At 36.2% G+C, this 19,082-nt stretch overlaps 1 pseudogene; it reads left to right on the top strand.

The window, feature by feature from the left end:
• The window catches only part of LOC140889536 (subtilisin-like protease SBT4.13), a 62,727-nt pseudogene that overhangs the window by 24,590 nt on the left and 19,055 nt on the right, over window positions 1-19,082 (top strand).

Below are 19,082 nucleotides of genomic sequence, written 5' to 3'. Positions count from 1 at the left end.
TATGGAATCGTTCCATACAAAAATTTTAAACTTCCGCTGCACCGGGTATCAATCATAATTGATCTGATCGCCGCGTTCTCCAACACCTACACCGTTGGCAGAAATTGCTCCAGGAGAACCCGGGAACGAAATCGACCTTGAGAATCCTCCTGATTTCTCAGTGTTGAATCGTATGTTCCCAACACAGCCAATAGTGAGAAGGTCAAAGTGCCAAGCGGGCTTCAACCCCGATTTTACTACCAATAAGAGATTTCGTGGTAAGGGGGAGACTTCACGTCCTATTTTGGATGATCCAGATTTCTCATCTGGAGATGATTCTTTGGATCAGAATTTTGAGGTGGTTGCTAGGACAAAAACCGTTGTTGCTGAAAATGCCAAATCAAATAAAGGAGTTTCGTCTAGTGGTGATGATTCTTCTGATGAAATTTCTACTGATGTGGCTTCTACTGAGAAAGAGTCATCTAGTGTTGCTGTTGCAGATGATACCACAAAGCCAACCACAGAGGCTCCAGTGTCTACTGATGAGGAAATTTCACTGGCCACTTTCATGGCGAATATTCGGAAAACCAAGGCTAAACCAGTTGCACCTTCACAAGTTCCATCTGATGGTGATGAACCAGATGCTGAAATGTTGCAAGAGTTTGAGAATAACGGGCCCCAGGAGTTTGATAGTTCATCTTCTTCGAGTTCTGAGGAAGAAGACTATGAGGATGTTGCTTCTGATGGTTCTGGAAGTTCTGAGGAACAAGCTGCTGATGACAGTGTTGCCAACACTGATGACAACACTGCTGAATCTGACTCTGATATTGATCCTGCTAAGGCATACAATATTCAGTTTTATTCAAAGGAATCTGCTGATGAATGGGAAGCTCTGTCTGGAAAAGACTGTTGGGAAGAAATAAATATTGATGAAGTGTCTTTTGAAAAGCAGAACTTGGTGACTTTCTTGAAAAAACAGAATTTATATTCTACTGTCACCACTGCCGGACTATTTTCAAGAAGAGCTGTGTTAGAATTTTACTGCAATCTGAACATGAAGACTGGAGATGAAGAATCATTTAAGTTTGGAAGAGTGTACATCCGAGAAAAGGTGTATGATTTTACTCCTGTTTTGATCAATGAGCACTAAAATACTCCTGATATCGATGATGATGCAGTTACTGAGGATATTGATCAAGTCACTAAAGTGATCACTGGAGGGATGGTTCAAAAATTTCTGCTTCACCCGGACAGGTTGTCAGCTGCAAAGCTTACTTCTTTCTTTTCTATGTTTCACAAAATTGCGATCAGGAATTGGACGCCTTCTACCAATACAACAGTGGTAACTAAGCCACAAGCTCTTGCGCTATTTGCCATTGGTACTCAAGCTCCTTTGGATTTTGGAAATTTTGTGTTTGAAAATATTATGACCTTTCGAGAAGGTGGTTGGAAAGCAACTAAGTTTCCGTTTCTTTTATTGATCTATGGTATGCTGGAATCTCAAGGCTTCACGAAAGAGGATGATGAAGAATTGATTGGAGGAGATGAGCTTATCAAGATCGCACCTAGTTTGCTGAAAGGAAATAGGATGATTGATCTACCATGGACTGGTGTTGTACCCATTGTCGCCAACACTGAGTCTGTTCCAACCATGACCATTCTTAACACTACTGTGATTATGTTGAATTCTATGGCAATACGTGCTCAAATGGCTCATGCTGAACTGAAAATTGCACAAGACAAAGCTGATCTCGAGTACTATGAAGCCTTAATGGCTGAGTAGAGGACTAAACTTGGAATACCAGGGCCCTCTGGACAAAAAGGGGGAGTAGAATCAAATCAAGTGCTGAGCAAGCTGAAAAAGCAGATGATTAGTTATGGTTGATCGTAATTGGTTTTAGGATTTTTTTTTTCTTATCCTTATCTTTTGTTATTTTGCTCTGAGTTAGTAATATTTTTCTGAGTTGATTAGGTTGTGCTCCTTATTACTCTCTGATATGATATTAAACTATTTGCTACTCTGATCTAGTCAGTGTTGAGAGTTGGTGTTGTCAACACAATCACACAACACTGTGTTCTGAGATGATTAAATTCAGGTGGAGCTTTAGTTACATAAGATAGGGGGAGTTATTTGCACTTGTTTGTGTTTTTTGTCCAAAAAGGCAAAAAGGGGGAGTTTGAAAGAACATGTTGTGCATATGTCTTTTAAATTATTTCCTTATTGCATTCAATTTCTATATTTATAGTTTTGCCTTTCTTAGAACATGTTTTAAAATTTGTAATATCAGATATATCTTGATTCGAAATATGTGATTTCTGATGATATATTGTTTCCATGCTTTGTAGGTTCTTATTTATGGAAACATATTGAAGATCTATTTATAGGAGTGCTTGGACCGATCTGATAACACGACAATCAAGAGAGAAGAGAGTGAAACGTAGAGAGCAAAATACATAGAGAAAGTACTGCAGAAATTCTAGAGTGTTGAAGATCGATCATTGAAGAATTTCTGAACAGATACTACTGCTACGTTATGTTTCCGAGTAGTGTTGGAAACACTGAAGAACACACGAGTGAAGTGTTGTTCAGAAAGTGTTTCTTTGGTTTTCGTTTTTCGGTTTAGAACTTCCTATTGATGTTTTATTCTAGTTTTTACTAGTTTTTAGGAAGTCTTTTATTTTCTCAATCTGTTGAGAAAAGTAGATTTTTCGTAAAACAATCAGTAGTTGTTTTTTGTAAACTGATTTAATTTTCTTGGGATTATTTCGCCATGAGGCATAGTACAAGTACTTAGTACTTGTGCATAAATATCTGTGTGCTATTTACTTTTACTGTTAGTTAATTATTCTGATGCATAGTGTTATCGTGAAGTGTTGACAACACTGAAAGATAACACACACTCGAAAAGTTTTCTGGTATTTCTGTGATTTCATACTGTCCAAACCTTACAGCTACTTCAAATCCACAAAGTACTGAACCCGGCCTGTCACGTCTCATTCAAAATTTGATTGAATATATCGGGTATGATAATATCTTATTAATAAATACAGAAATCACACGGTGTAGATACTCAAAAGCAAACTTGTGACGAATCTTAACGCCCCTACTATTGCTTCCTTTTCTTCAAGAGGCCCGAATAGAATTTTTCCAAATATTATGAAGGTACATATAGTAAATATTTACGGCCATTACAGCATTTTAAAGAACTAGTAATATGCACGTGTGTCGCACGTGAAAGCATATATGTACTAAAATAAATTAGAATGAGAATTAAAATAAAATAAAATTAATTATAATAAGATTCTTGAAATTAATTTGAAAATCACATTGTAACAAATGTAAGAATTTTATTTTGTCACTTTAACGTCTTTCACATCCGATCCATTCCTTTGTTTAATTAGATTTCTTGTTCTTTGAGTAAATGCAGACAATTTCTCATCATAAGCAATGTCGATGTTTTCAGTTGTTGCTTCTTTTGGTGGTTGCACATTTTTTGTCTTGTTTGTAGATTTGGGTGAATCCTTTTTTTTTTTCGTCTCTCTCTCTTTGGTGTCCTTTGTTGTGGTGGTATTTCAGCTTCATATTTTTTTTGCAATGGTTTTTGAAATGCTTCCACCACAATAGAGAGAGACTTCTTCTTCTTCTTGAGAAGATCTTTATCCATCTTGAAAATAAATATATGTTCTTTCTTGATCGGATTGTCAAGAGTACTTGTGATTTTTGGTTCCCCTTCATCCTATTATCATATATTAAAAATGTGTTTTATATCATTTAATTCATAAATGGAAAATTGAGAATTGTAATTAGCAATCATGTACACCTTTTTTAGCAAGTCAATATATTTGTTCACCGAGCAACCAATATACTCTGAAGCCGCGTCTTCAAATAATGTAATCCCTGTCGTTGTGTCATTTTTCACCATCATTGTTAAGAGAAATCTATAGATTTTCAATTGACATCAAAGTGTTATAAGTAGAATTTTTAATATAAATTGAATAATTGAAAAGATTACCTACGTGAAAATAAAAATTTCTCATCAATTCCCCAACCGAGAAAATGATTACCTTGGCATGATTTGAGCATCATGCATCTTGCAATTGATACAGTTGATGACATCCGTTATTTTTACGATCGCTTTGAGACAACTGGTACACACGTCATACCATGGATTTGATTTATTTTCAATCTCATATATAGACGCTTTAAACCAGTAAAGCCGTTCCTATGAAAATAATTAAATAAATAACATTAATGTGCATGGGTTATTGTGATCGGACATAAATAAAAAATATATATTTGTAAGATATATATATATATATATATATATATATATAACACAGGCTACAGAATGTCATGGGGACACAAAGTCTGAATTCATAGTGGATTGAAAAAATAATTAGAGAATGCGACGAGATCAAATTACATCAATGGTTGGATGAATGTCCTCCTTTGACACCGGTATAAAAATATATTTATTTCCCATCATATATTTTTGTTGGAAAACGTGTTCAGATCAATTAAGAATTGATATCCGGTGTAGCGGAAGTTTAAAATTTTATTTTATTATATGGAACGATTCCATATATGGGTATCAAAACTTTTACGATTAAATTTGTTCAAGTAAAAATAAAACCACAATTAAATTTTTACCTCGTCAAGCAAAGGCTTGATCGTGGACTCCAACAGAATTTAATCTGCTCTTCTTGTAAATCCCGGGAACCGATGACAGTCACGATCTAACTCCGGAATTAGGTCCACGAATGAAAAACAGAAACCCTCTGATTGACTGCACTAGAAATCAATCAGAAGTTTTACATAGAGAATAAACAAATATGATCTATTAATTCAATTTGTAATTTTTCACAAAAATCACAAGTCGAATTTTCTCCAAAAAGGACAGAGGAATTTTTGAAAAACCTCTTGAATAATATAGACTGATTTTCGAAAATTGCTAGACTGAAAGCTTGTGTAATTTTCGAACACAGTACATATATTTATAGATAATTTCTAGACTAGATTAAGTTATAATTGCATTAGGACTCTAACTCCTTAGGGCCCACAATCCATAACTTAAGCCCAACAAGCCAAACCCGTTGTTCTAGAAATTAATATAAAATTCATCGTGACTCCGATTGATAAACTGATTTTACCAATGTGCACAGAAACCATTTCTGCATCTTTTAAAGTCAAGATAATTTTTATGAATCCGAATTCAGTGATTTCCAAAAATACCCATCCCTATGTCATTTTAGGAAATCCCACTCCCTTTTAATTAAGAAGTCCAACTTCTCTTTCATTAAATTTAACTCTTTAAATTTAACTATCTCTACGGGGTTTTAGTAATCCATTACTTGTGTAACCCTCAATGGTTCAGGAATACAGCTAGCCGTGGGCTCACAACTCCTTGTGACTCGGAACAACAATTTCCGACTTACCCATCGAATCATGGTAAGAGCGCCTAGCAACATCGCCCCATGATTCCTTAGGTATTACTGATAGTGCCTGCAAGAACCAGTAGATTTTGGTTAGCATACAGTATGGTCCCTTCATCCATATATCCCGATCGAATCAACAACCATTGGTATATCGAGAGTCGTTCGAGATTCGATAACTATGCATAACATCTTGGAGATCTATTAGTGACATCGCATGTGTTACTAGGAACACCAAGTAACCTAAAACACATCATGTACTCTGGCCAGAGATTCGTCACACTAATATCTCCTCAGATCGCATAGGATATCCACACACGCAAGTATGTGGTGAATCCTTGACAACAAAGCATCGACTCCTATATGTGTCGTAACTGTACCCAATCCCGACACCCGATGACCCCAATAGAGTCGGTAAACGAGTCAAATTACAGTACTAGCATATAGAGTCTCAATGATGTTTCAAGTAATAAGGACTAATGGTGTACAACCAAAACCGCGGACTTTATCCACTCGATAAGTGATAACCACTTGGAAAGTCCGAATAGGGTAGTTCGATCATTCATCATATGAATATCCATTTGCATGCTTTGAACATCTCTATGTTCCATACCAATGAAACGTGGTACTCGGCATCACAAATGCTAGTCTCAATCTCGAGCGATCCTTATCCTTATTTGCGGACGGCTCAATTGACTAGGAACAGTTTAGAATATACAGTGACTATAAGATGTGTTTCATGATAGCCATCCCCATGTGCTACCACATCTTACATACACTATAGTATATTCAAGGTCTTTATCAAAACAACAATAGTATATCATAATATAACAATATGAAGAAAGATAAAGTCAATGCCATTATAAAAGTGTAAATTATATTAAACAAAAGATTGTTTTACATAGAGTCATAAAAGCCCTTAGCCACAACTTGGCTAACCGGGCACCCACTCTTTCAATCTCCCACATGCCCTAAAGCCAACCGGTCATACTAAATAATCCCATTGCTTTGCGATGTTTGTCAAAAAATGGTCCTGGCAATGGCTTAGTAAGCGGATCAGCGATATTGTCTGTAGAGGCCACTCTCTCGACACTGATGTCTCCTCTTTCCACGATCTCTCGGATGATGTGGTATTTCCTTAGTACATGTTTGGACTTCTGATGAGACCTTGGTTCCTTTGCCTGAGCAACGACACTCGTGTTGTCACAGTATACCAAGACTGGACCAACAGCTTCAGGAATTACACCCAACTCTTGGATGAATTTCCTTATCCAAACCGCCTCTTTAGCAGCAGCTGATGCTGCAATGTATTCTGCCTCAGTGGTGGAATCCGCTGTGGTGTCCTGCTTGGAACTCTTCCAAGAGACAGCACCACCATTGAGCACGAATACAAATTCAGAGGTTGATTTTGAGTCATCCACGTCACATTGGAAGCTAGAGTCGGTATAGCCTTCCAACTTCAATTCTCTCCCTCCATAAACCATGAAAAAATTCTTAGTCCTTCGCAAGTACTTAAGAATATCCTTCATGGCTATCCAATGCATTTGACCGGGATTGGTTTAGTATCTGCTCGTGACGCTCAGAGCATAGGCCACATCCGGCCTGGTAGATATCATCCCATACATGATACTACCTATGGCTGACGCATATGGCACGTGTGTTATCTTCTCTATCTCTTCGTCAGTCTTGGGACACATAGACTTGGATAGAGAAACTCCATGACACATAGGTAGATGTCCTCTCTTGGACTCATCCATAGAAAACCTTTTCAATATGGTGTCGATTTAGGTTGATTGAGTGAGTCCTATCATTCTTTTAGATCTATCTCTATAGATCTGAATTCCTAGAATATAGGATGCCTCACCTAAATCCTTCATCGAGAATCTACCTGATAACCATATCTTTGTTGACTGCAACATCCCTACATCATTCCCCATGAGTAGGATGTCATCAACATAAAGTACTAAGAATGTTACCGCATTCTTAACTACTTTCTTGTACACGCATGGTTCCTCCGGGTTCTTGATAAAACCAAAATCCTTTATCGTTTCATCAAATTTCTGGTTACAACTTCTTGATGCTTGTTTGAGACCATAGATTGATCTCTGAAGCTTGCATACCTTATGCTCGCTTCCCATGGATGTGTATCCCTCAGGCTGCATCATATAGATCTCTTCCTTAATGTTTCCATTAAGAAATGCAGTCTTTACATCCATTTGCCATATCTCATAGTCATACCATGCTGCTATGGCAATAAGGATTCTTATGGACTTGAACATTGCGACTGGTGAAAAGGTTTCATCATAGTCAACTCCTTGTCTTTGAGTATAACCTTTTGCCACCAATCGTGCCTTTTAGGTCAATACCTTTCCATCAGGCCCAAGCTTTCTCTTTTAGATCCATTTGCACCCAATTGGAACAATTCCATCGGGAGGATCTACTAAAGACCAAACTTGGTTAGAATGCATCGAGTCTATTTTCGATTGCATAGCTTTAAGCCATAAATTTGAATCCGCATCAGAAATTGCTTCCTTGAAGTTTCTTGGATCACATCCAATGTCGGGTTCACTTTGATCCCCTTCAAGAAGAATACCATATCTAATAGAAGGCCTAGAAGTCCTCTCGGATCTCCTAGTAATAGGCGTGTCTTGTGATGATTCTTGAGGTGTAGGATCGCTATTTTGTATCTCGGGTTCTTCTCGAATTTCTTTGAGTTCCATCATCTTGCCTTTCTTATCCAATAAGAACTCCTTCTCCAAGAAGGTGGCATTCCTTGAAACAAACACTTTTGTTTCAGCAGGATGATAGAAATAATATCCGATTGAATTCTTCGGATACCCTACAAAATAACATAAGGTGGATCGACTATCCAACTTATCTCCCACTGTCTGCTTCACGTAAGCAGGACATCCCCAAATCCTCAAGTACGAATACTTAGGAGCTTTGCCATTCCATAACTCGTATGGTGTTTTATCTACTGCTTTAGTGTGGACGTTTTTTAACAACAATACCGTCGTTTCAAGCGCGTAGCCCCAAAACAAAGGTGGGAGCTCAGTGAAGCTCATCATAGATCGAACCATGTCCAACAAAGTTCGATTGCGACGCTCCAAAACACCATTTAGCTGAGGTGTCATCGGAGGAGTCCACTGAGAGAGAATCCCATTCTCTTTTAGATAGTCCAAAAACTCGGTACTTAAGTATTCTCCACCTCGATCCGATCGAAGTGCCTTAATACTTTTACCTAGTTTGTTTTCTACTTCAGCCTTGAATTCTTTGAACCTTTCAAATGCTTTAGACTTATATTTCATTAAATATAAATACCCATACCTAGAATGATCATCGGTAAAGGTAATGAAGTAGGTGTTGCCACATTTAGTACCAATCCTAAATGGACCGCAAACATCTGTATGGATCAAATCCAACAGATTTTGACTACGCTCAGGTTTCCCTTTGAAATGAGATTTAGTCATTTTTCCCTTTAGGCAGGACTCACAAGTAGGTAGAGAGTTAATATCAGACATATCAAACATGTCCTCTCCCACTAGCTTGTTCATCCTCCTTGAGGAAATATGACCTAGCCTAGCATGCCAAAGGTTTGCCGGGTTTTGACTATCGTCCTTTCTTTTAATTGTTGTTACCGGTTTATCAACATAATTAATTGGAACGTCTTTTAATTTTAAGCTATATAGATCGTTTTCAAGTTGTCCATTTCCAATCAAACATTCATTTTTGTAAATATTGCAAATCTCATTCACAAAATTGCAAGAAAAACCATCTCTATCAAGCATAGAAATAGATATAATGTTTTTAACCAAATTCGGAACATATAAAACATCTCTCAAAAATAACTTAAAATTGTTCTGCAAAACTAAATAAATGTCTCCTATAGCTTTGGCTTCGACTCTAGAACCATTCCCGAGCCTTAGCTGGGTCTCACCCATCCTTAGCTTACGACTTCTTGTCATCACCTGCAAATCATTGCAAATGTGAGATCCACATCCGGTATCCAATACCCAAGAAGAAGTATTAAGCGAAACATTTATTTCAATGTAAAACATACCCTTTGCAGTTCGCAACTGTTCGAGGTATTCCTTGCAGTTACGTTTCCAATGACCGGGTTTCTTGCAGTAATGGCAAACGTTTTCATCTTTTGTCCCAATTGAAGCCTTGGCCTTTCCCTTCTTATTTGGTACAATCTTCTTGGGCGGGGCAGAACGTTTCTTACCCTTTCCACTTGGTCCTTTCTTAGAGTTAGAAGAGGAGCCAACCAAGAGTACCGGTTTATCCTTCTTTAGTGTGGCTTCATATGTGACAAGCATATTGACCATCTCTTCAAGGGTGGCCTCTATCTTGTTCATATTGAAGTTCATCACAAAATCGTCAAACGATGAAGGAAGTGATAGAAGCAACAAGTCCGCGCTAAGTTCATGCTCCAAAGTCAAGTCGAGTGTTATCAACTTTTAAATGAGCCCAATCATGCGCACCCCATGCTCACGGACCGATGTCCCATCTCGCATGTGGCTCGTCATGAGCTCTCTGACGGTGGCATACCTCTCCGACCTTGACTGAGCTCCAAAGAGTTCCTTGAGGTTCTTGTGAATGTCAGCAGCATTCACGGTATCCTCAAATCTCCTTTGAAGCTCATCAGACATCGAAGCCTGCATGTAGCATTTGGCCTTGATATCATGGTCCCACCATAAATCAAGTTTGGCCAACTCTTCCGGACTTGTATTAGCCAGGGCTTCCTTCGGAGGCGGCTTCTCTAACACGTAGAAAGCTTTTTCCGAAGTAAGAATAATTTTCAACTTACGGAACCATTCCGTATAGTTTGCGCCAGTCAATTTGTTTTGTTCGAGAATTGAAAACAGTGGATTGCGAGAAGTCATTGTAATAGTATACTGAAAAGGAAACAGACAATAATCAATGATTGTTTAATTAATTTACTAAGACATAAAATATGGCGAATTTTAATTTTATGAATTACACTCCCACTATTTTAACGATTTCACTACCCTCTAGTGAAAACGGGAAACTGTTTTCCTTGGTGAGAACATGGAGTCCAATTGACAAATCATGATCCCGAATAATATCAGCCAACCATAATTTTCAAAAGGTAGAGCCCAATTACTTCCAAAGTAACCCCCATGCTTTCCGACGAACAGGCCCCCCCAATAATATGAGCCGGACCGTATCCGCGGGTAGCATCTCATACATTGATCGTTGATGGAAGGTAGGAATATTTAAACAATATTTAAATTCCCTTTTTTTATTAATCTTGATATCAATTTTAAATCATATTTAAAATGAGGGATTTTTAATTTTGAAAATTTGTCTCATCATGCAATTTATGTATGCTTGCGGGATTCATACAACAAGTCGAATTTTCTCCAAAAGGGACAGAGGAATTTTCGAAAAACCTCTTGAATAATATAGACTGATTTTCGAAAATTGCTAGACTGAAAGCTTGTGTAATTTTCAAACACAGTACATATACTTATAGATAATTTCTAGACTAGATTAAGTTATAATTGCATTAGGACTCTAACTCCTTAGGGCCCACAATCCATAACTTAAGCCCAACAAGCCAAGCCCGTTGTTCTAGAAATTAATATAAAATTCATCGTGACTCCGATTGATAAACTGATTTTACCAATGTGCACAGAAACCATTTCTGCATCTTTTAAAGTCAAGATAATTTTTCTGAATCCGAATTCAGTGATTTCCAAAAATGTTCATCCCTATGTCATTTTAAGAAATCCCACTCCCTTTTAATTAAGAAGTCCAACTTCTCTTTCATTAAATTTAACTCTTTAAATTTAACTATCTCTACGGGGTTTTAGTAATCCATTACTTGTGTAACCCTCAATGGTTCAGGAATACAGCTAGCCGTGGGCTCACAACTCCTTGTGACTTGGAACAACAATTTTCGACTTACCCATCGAATCATGGTAATAGCGCCTAGCAACATCGCCCCATGATTCCCTAGGTATTACTGATAGTGCCTGCAAGAACCAGTAGATTTTGGTTAGCGTACAGTATGGTCCCTTCATCCATATATCCCGATCGAATCAACAACCATTGGTATATCGAGAGTCGTTCGAGATTCGATAACTATGCATAACATCTTGGAGATCTATTAGTGACATCGCATGTGTTACTAGGAACACCAAGTAACCTAAAACACATCATGTACTCTGGCCAGAGATTCGTCACACGAATATCTTCTCAGATCGCATAGGATATCCACACTCGCAAGTATGTGGTGAATCCTTGACAACAAAGCATCGACTCCTATATGTGTCATAACTGTACCCAATCCCGACACCTGATGACCCCAATAGAGTCGGTAAACGAGTCAAAGTACAGTACTAGCATATAGAGTCTCAATGATATTTCAAGTAATAAGGACTAATGGTGTACAACCAAAACCGCGGACTTTATCCACTCGATAAGTGATAACCACTTGGAAAGTCCGAATAGGGTAGTTCGATCATTCATCATATGAATATTCATTTGCATGCTTTGAACATCTCTATGTTTCATACCAATGAAACGTCGTACTCGGCATCACAAATGCTAGTCTCATTCTCGAGCGATCCTTATCCTTATTTGCGGACGGCTCAATTGACTAGGAACAGTTTAGAATATACAGTGACTATAAGATGTGTTTCATGATAGCCATCCCTATGTGCTACCACATCTTACATACACTATAGTATATTCAAGGTCTTTATCAAAACAACAATAGTATATCATAATATAACAATATGAAGAAAGATAAAGTCAATGTCATTATAAAAGTGTAAATTATATTAAACAAAAGATTGTTTTACATAGAGTCATAAAAGCCCTTAGCCACAAGTTGGCTAATCGGGCACCCACTCTTTCAATTTTAATAATGTATAAATATATATATATATATATATATATATATATATATATATAATACAGGCTACAAAATGTCATGGGGCCACAAATTCTGAATTCATTGTGGATTGAAAAAATAATTAGAGAATGCGACGAGATCAAATTACATCAATTGTTGGATGAATGTCCTCCTTTGACACCGGTATAAAAATATATTTATTTCCCATCATATATTTTAATAATGTATAAATATATATATATATATATGACTTTTCAGCTGTCCAACAATATTTTTCCACCTCGTCCCCGACCACTAACCCGGTACCGGGTTTTAGTTGTTTTTTTCGCATAACTAAAACACGGTACTGGGTTCTAGTGGTCGGGGACGAGTTGGGCATCATTGGTTGGGCAGCTGAAAATTTCTTTATATATATATATATATATATATTGTTAAGTGGTAGTAAAATTCAAACGATAATAGAACGAATATTTTACACACACCATAAGTTTATAATTTCCTTTTCTGCACAACTTGGGTTTAGTGCAATTCCCGTCGTAAATGATGACTTTGTTTAGTGCGAGATCATCCCATAAGTTGATTGTGATAGTTTCTAGCATGTGAGATATAACATTTTAAAATATTTGGTGAGTTGGTTGGTTATAAGTTTCAAACTTATATTGTGTTCATCAGAGTTACTTCTCTCTTGTAGCCAGAATTTTTTGTTTCATCATTCTTAAAGCGAAAAACATCTCGGACTTTGATCAAAATTCCAACCACATCTGCGTAAAATGGGAATGATATTTAATAAATTCATTTTGTAGCACAATTATTTAAAGCAATTATAGATAGATCAGTTATCGTGCTCATCATCAATGGTTTTCGTTGATTTTAAATAAGAAAATTCTTTATAGTCCCAACTTAGATTGCAAGTTTGTAGTTGTGGTTGTGCTTCACGCATAGTCGTTGCTCTCTGGATTTGAAGCTCAATTTTGTCATTCACATTGGAGAATTTTTAGTCTATCAGCCGGACAATCGGGTTGCAAATTAATAATATAGCTCTTGTTGATCTTTAATTGATCTTGAAATTATTGAATAATGGTTGAAAACATTACACCTTGAATCATTGTACCCTTGAACAAATGCAAAAAGAAATTTAGTAAACTAAGTTAATACGAAAATCATCTCAATAATATTTTTATGAAGAGAAATTAACAAAGGGAGTAGATAAAGTAATAATACTAATAAGAGAAACATTGGAAAAAAAATGTTTCACGAAAGAAGTATTTTTAAATTTGTAAGTTGGAAATGATTATTTTATAGTAAAGTCGTGCTTGAAAACTTACCTCTTCATCCAAGAAAGAGTATTTTCTATGATGCATACAGTTAATATAATTGAGATAAGAAAGTCAGACGACAATGTAAATGATTTTTATATAATACCTTGGGAGGTTGAGTTTTTGTTTGTACAATCAACATATGAGGAACTATCTCCGTTGCATAAAGCAGTGCTGGTAAAGTTAATAAAATGTAAGCTATGAATATATAATATTATATTATATAATGACCGAAAAAAAAATTACAATAAAACGAAATAAATGTAACAATCACCATTAAAAAACTGTGGTGTGTGCTAATTTAAATATTATTATTATTTGTTTATTTATAACATAAAAAGAACACTTATATGAAAACAAAGTTCACCGTTTTTTTTCTCCTTGACTCTGATGCATTATGAATCCGTTGAGGGAGTTTTTCGATCTCCAGATTTGAATAGCTTGAAACAGATTTGCTGGATTTTGGGGTATTTCTTGCAGATTTTCCTAAACATTATATGTATACAGTTGAGAAGATTGATAAAAAAATAGGAAGCAACTAAATGCTATAGAAAATATAACATCCACTATATTCTGCTCAAAAATATACTGGGGGCTGGATATTTTCCATGCATATCATTGACAGGAGCAGCATTATTGTCATTGAACAACATTCTGTGTGGAAAATGTACAAACACATGGAATCAAATGATAAAATGAAAATACAAAAAAACAATTCATGAACGTTGGAAACCTAGTAATCAAATATTCAGGCTTTAATATTCCAAGATCATTGCACTGCTTTTGGCTGTCTTACATATATATATAATTTTGATCCCCTGCACCCTAGGGTGATGAAAAACTGTGTGCGACCACTAAAACCCGGTAGTGGGTTTTAGTGGTGCAAAAAAAAAAAAAAACCACTAAAACCCACTACCGGGTTTTAGTGGTCGCACACAGTTTTTCTGCACCCTAGGGTGCAGGGGATCGGAGTTGTGTGTGTGTATATATATATATATATATATATATATATGACCTATATGAAAGAGTGAACAAAAGGGCAAAGTTTTACTATTATGAATTTACAACTTTGCTCTTTTATTCAATCTTCTATGTAATTCATCAATGTATTTACAAGGATATAACAGTAAATATGTATACACACTTAATTTATAATACAGGGGTATCAAAGTAAATATATGTTGGTCATTAATTAATTAGTAATATAATAATATATAGTTATTATTATTTTTGTTGGCTATATATATTAAGACAAAAATAAATAAAGAAAATTAAATACATAAAATATGTGCCGACCGTTTTCCAAGGTTTGTTGACTAACTTAAATAAAGGAAATTAAATACATAAAATGTGGGCCAACCATTTCATAAGGTTTGCTAAATAGATTGAAATTAAATACATGAGAGCACCCACTTAATCCCCTCCAACGTTTCTAAAAAATACACACTAAAAAATATGGGCCCCCGTTTCGGAAAACTTATTTAAGAAGGTTTGCTAAATAGATTAGATCGAAATTAAATTCATGAGATAAGCCACTGAATCCCCTCCAACATTCCAAAAAAAAAAACCACTGAAAGGAGAAGAAACGAAGGAGAAAAGTACAAGAAACGAAGGAAATGAGAAGCCATTGTGGTTGCACCGCCTGTTCCACAGAAGAAGAAGTGTTGATGGATCAAAACGCATAGGTAAGATAACAATAGCGAAGGAAGCAAAAATCCTAGTAAATTGTTTGTAAGTAAATTCTAAATCGAAAATGATAACAAACACCTAGAACATAAACAATGTGTTGAATCCCAAGAGCATACATAAACCTTTTTTAAGAGAAAATTGATGGTTTTCGACCCATTGACAAGCCACAGGCGGTGCAACCACAATGGCTTCTCTTTTCCTTCGTTTCTTGTACTTTTCTCCTTCGTTTCTTCTCCTTTCGTGGTTATTATTTTTGGAATGTTGGAGGGGATTCAGTGGGTTATCTCATGAATTTAATTTCGATCTAATCTATTTAGCAAACCTTCTTAAATGGGTTTTCCGAAATGGGGGCCCATATTTTTAAGTGTGTATTTTTTGGAAATGTTGGAGGGGATTAAGTGGGTGCTCTCATGTATTTAATTTCAATCTATTTAGAAAACCTTCTGAAATGGTCGGCCCACATTTTATGTATTTAATTTCCTGTACTTAAGTTAGTCAGCAAACCTTGGGAAACGGTCGACTCATATTTTATGTATTTAATTTCCTTTATTTACTTTTGTCTTAATATATATATATAGCCAACAAAAATAATAATAACTATATATTATTATATTACTAATTAATTAATGACCAACATATATTTACTTTAATACCCCTGTATTATAAATTAAGTGTGTATACATATTTACTGTTATACCCTTGTAAGTACATTGTTGGATTACATAGAAGATTGAATAAAAGAGAAAAGTTGTAAATTCACAATAGTAAAACTTTGCCCTTTTATTCACTCTTTTATATAGGTTATAGATGTTTATATTATTAATACAGGGGAATGAAAATGTATACGCAGTGTGATGTAACAGCCCCTGGAGTTAAAATCTTAGTAGCATTTTCACCTTTAGCTTCACCATTACAGAACTCCGTAGATAAGCATTCTGTGAAATATAGTATATTATCCGGGACATCCATGTCTTGCCCTCATGTGGTGGTAGCACTTAATCGTGTCACGCCAAAATTACCCTACTCAATCAGATAAACAAATAATGTAGTAGTATGAGTAGGGATCGTTCTCACGAGGAAAGGCAAATTTAATGCGTTCTCAATAAATAAAGGGGGTTTTGAGGGTTGAGATTAACTACTAAAAATTTTAAGCAATGAAAATTCACTAAGATGCAAGATTGAATAATAAACTGGAAAAATTCAATAAGAGATGAGACTTGGTATCGGTCGACTACATCCTTGATATTCATTCATTCAATCATCGATTCTCTAAAAATAATTAATCCTATTAATTATTCGTCATTGAAAATCTAATTCCTGTTCCACCTTAATTTTAGTTAATTAGAAAACAGCATTCTAAATTAACCCTTACCCCATAAATTAACCCAATACCAGTGATAAGATTTAAATCCACGGTAGCATTTAAACTAGTAAAACTGACGAACCTAGACAACACAAACACCAGCGGTTGTATTTAGCCTAGTCAATAATTGATCCTATGATTTAATAAATTCAACAGCAAAAAATATCAAACGTAGTTGCTTCGCAAATTAGATTGTTCAAACAATTACGGATTTGAATTCTAATTTAGCTATTGTTCGCAATACAAAACTGTTGGAACACAGTCATTATCCGGATCGAAAAAGAAAGTGATACCCGGTGCAGCGGAAGTTTTAAATTTTTATATGGAACGATTCCATATGGGTATCAAATTCCTACGATTAAAATTGATAATATAAAATTTAAACAATATAAATTTTACCTTAAAATCTCGAAACGAGATTATGGACACCAACAATTAAACTGCTCTTGTTGTATATCCCAGGAACTGATGAACGAACAATTCTTCAATCAGGTCCACGAACAGAAGTTTAATCCCTCTGATAGACTGCACTAGAAAGTCTATCAGAAGTTTCTACGAAGAGATAGAACAGATATGATCTGCTAATACAGACTGCAAATTCGAAATTTGCAGACTGAAAATTCTCTAAGACAGAGAGAGGGGGGGCGGCCGAAATTCCTAGACTGGAGGCTACGGCTTTCGAAAATCTGAGTGTAAGTTGTGTGTAATTTCTGTACTGCAATAACTTATTTATAATGTGGGCTGCTAACAGCTTAGGGCCCATTAGTCCTAAGTTCAAGCCTGACAAGCAAAGCTCGCATGTTCAGAAATTAATATAAAATTCATCGTGACTCAGATTGATAAACCAATTTCACCAATGTGCACAGAAATCATTTCTGCATCTTTTAAAGTCAAGATAAATTTTCTGAATCCGAATTCAATGGTTTCCAAAAATGTCCATCACTATGTCATTTTAGGAAATCTTACTCCCTCTACTCTTAAATAAGAAGTCCCACTTCTTTATTCACTAAATTTAACTCTTTAAATTTAATTATCTCAACGGGGATTAAAAATCCATTACTTGTGTGACCCTCAATGGTTCAGGGATACAGCTAGCCGTGGGCTCACAACTCCTTGTGACTCGGAACAACAATTTCCGACTTGCCCATCGAATCATGGTAAGAGCGCCTAGCAACATCGCCCCATGATTTCCTAGGTATCACTGATAGTGCCTGCAAGAACCAATAGATTTTGGTTAGCGTACAGTACGGTCCCTTCATCCATATATCCCGATCGAATCAACAACTATTGGTAAATCGAGAGTCGTTCGAGATTCGATAACTATGCAATGCGTCTTGAAGATCAAATAGTGACATCGCATGTGCTACTAAGAAACCATTTCTTAAAACACATCATGTACTCTGGCCAGAGATTCGTCACACTAATATCTCCTCAGATTGCATAGGATATCCACACTCGCAAGTATGTGGTGAATCCTTGACAACAAAGCATCGACTCCTATATGTGTCGTAACTGTACCCAATCCCGACACCTGATGACCCCAATAGAGTCGATAAACGAGTCAAAGTATAGTACTAGCATATAGAGTCTCAATGATGTTTCAAGTAGTAAGGACTAATGGTGTACAACCAAAACCGCGGACTTTATCCACTCGATAAGTGATAACCACTTGGAAAGTCCGGATAGGGTAGTTCGATCATTCATCGTATGAATATCCATTTGCATGCTTTGAACATCTCTATGTTCCATACCAATGAAACGTGGTACTCGGCATCGCAAATTCTAGTCTCAATCTCGAGCGATCCTTATCCTTATTAACGGACGGCTCAATCGACTAGGAATTGTTTAGAATATACAGTGACTATAAGATGTGTTTCATGATAGCCATCCCCATGTGCCACCACTTCTTACATACACTATAGTATATTCAAGGTCTTCATCTAAACATCTTATACTATGTCACAACATAATAATATGATAAAAGATAAAGTAAATGCCATTATAAAAGTGTAAATTATATTAAACAAAAGATTTTTTATACATAGAGTCATAAAAGCCCTTAGCCACAAGTTGGCTCACCGGGCACCCACTCTTTCAATCTCCCACTTGCCCTAAAGCCAACTAGTCATACTACGTAGTCCCATTGCTTCGCAATGTTTGTCAAATAATGGTCCTGGCAAGGACTTAGTAAGTGGATCAGCGATATTGTCTGCAGAGGCCACTCTCTCGATAGTGATGTCTCCTCTTTCCACGATCTCCCGGATGATGTGGTATTTCCTCAGTACGTGTTTGGATCTTTGATGAGACCTTGGTTCCTTTGCCTGAGCAACGGCACCCATGTTGTCACAGTACACCGGGACTGGACCAACAGCTTCAGGAATAACGCCCAACTCTTGGACGAAATTCCTCATCCAAA

Source organism: Henckelia pumila, chromosome 3 (genome assembly GCF_033568475.1).
Source record: "Henckelia pumila isolate YLH828 chromosome 3, ASM3356847v2, whole genome shotgun sequence".
In the NCBI taxonomy this organism is placed as follows: domain Eukaryota; kingdom Viridiplantae; phylum Streptophyta; class Magnoliopsida; order Lamiales; family Gesneriaceae; genus Henckelia; species Henckelia pumila.
The sequence above is the reverse complement of the archived record's forward strand: the minus strand, read 5'-3'. Positions and strand labels throughout refer to the sequence as shown.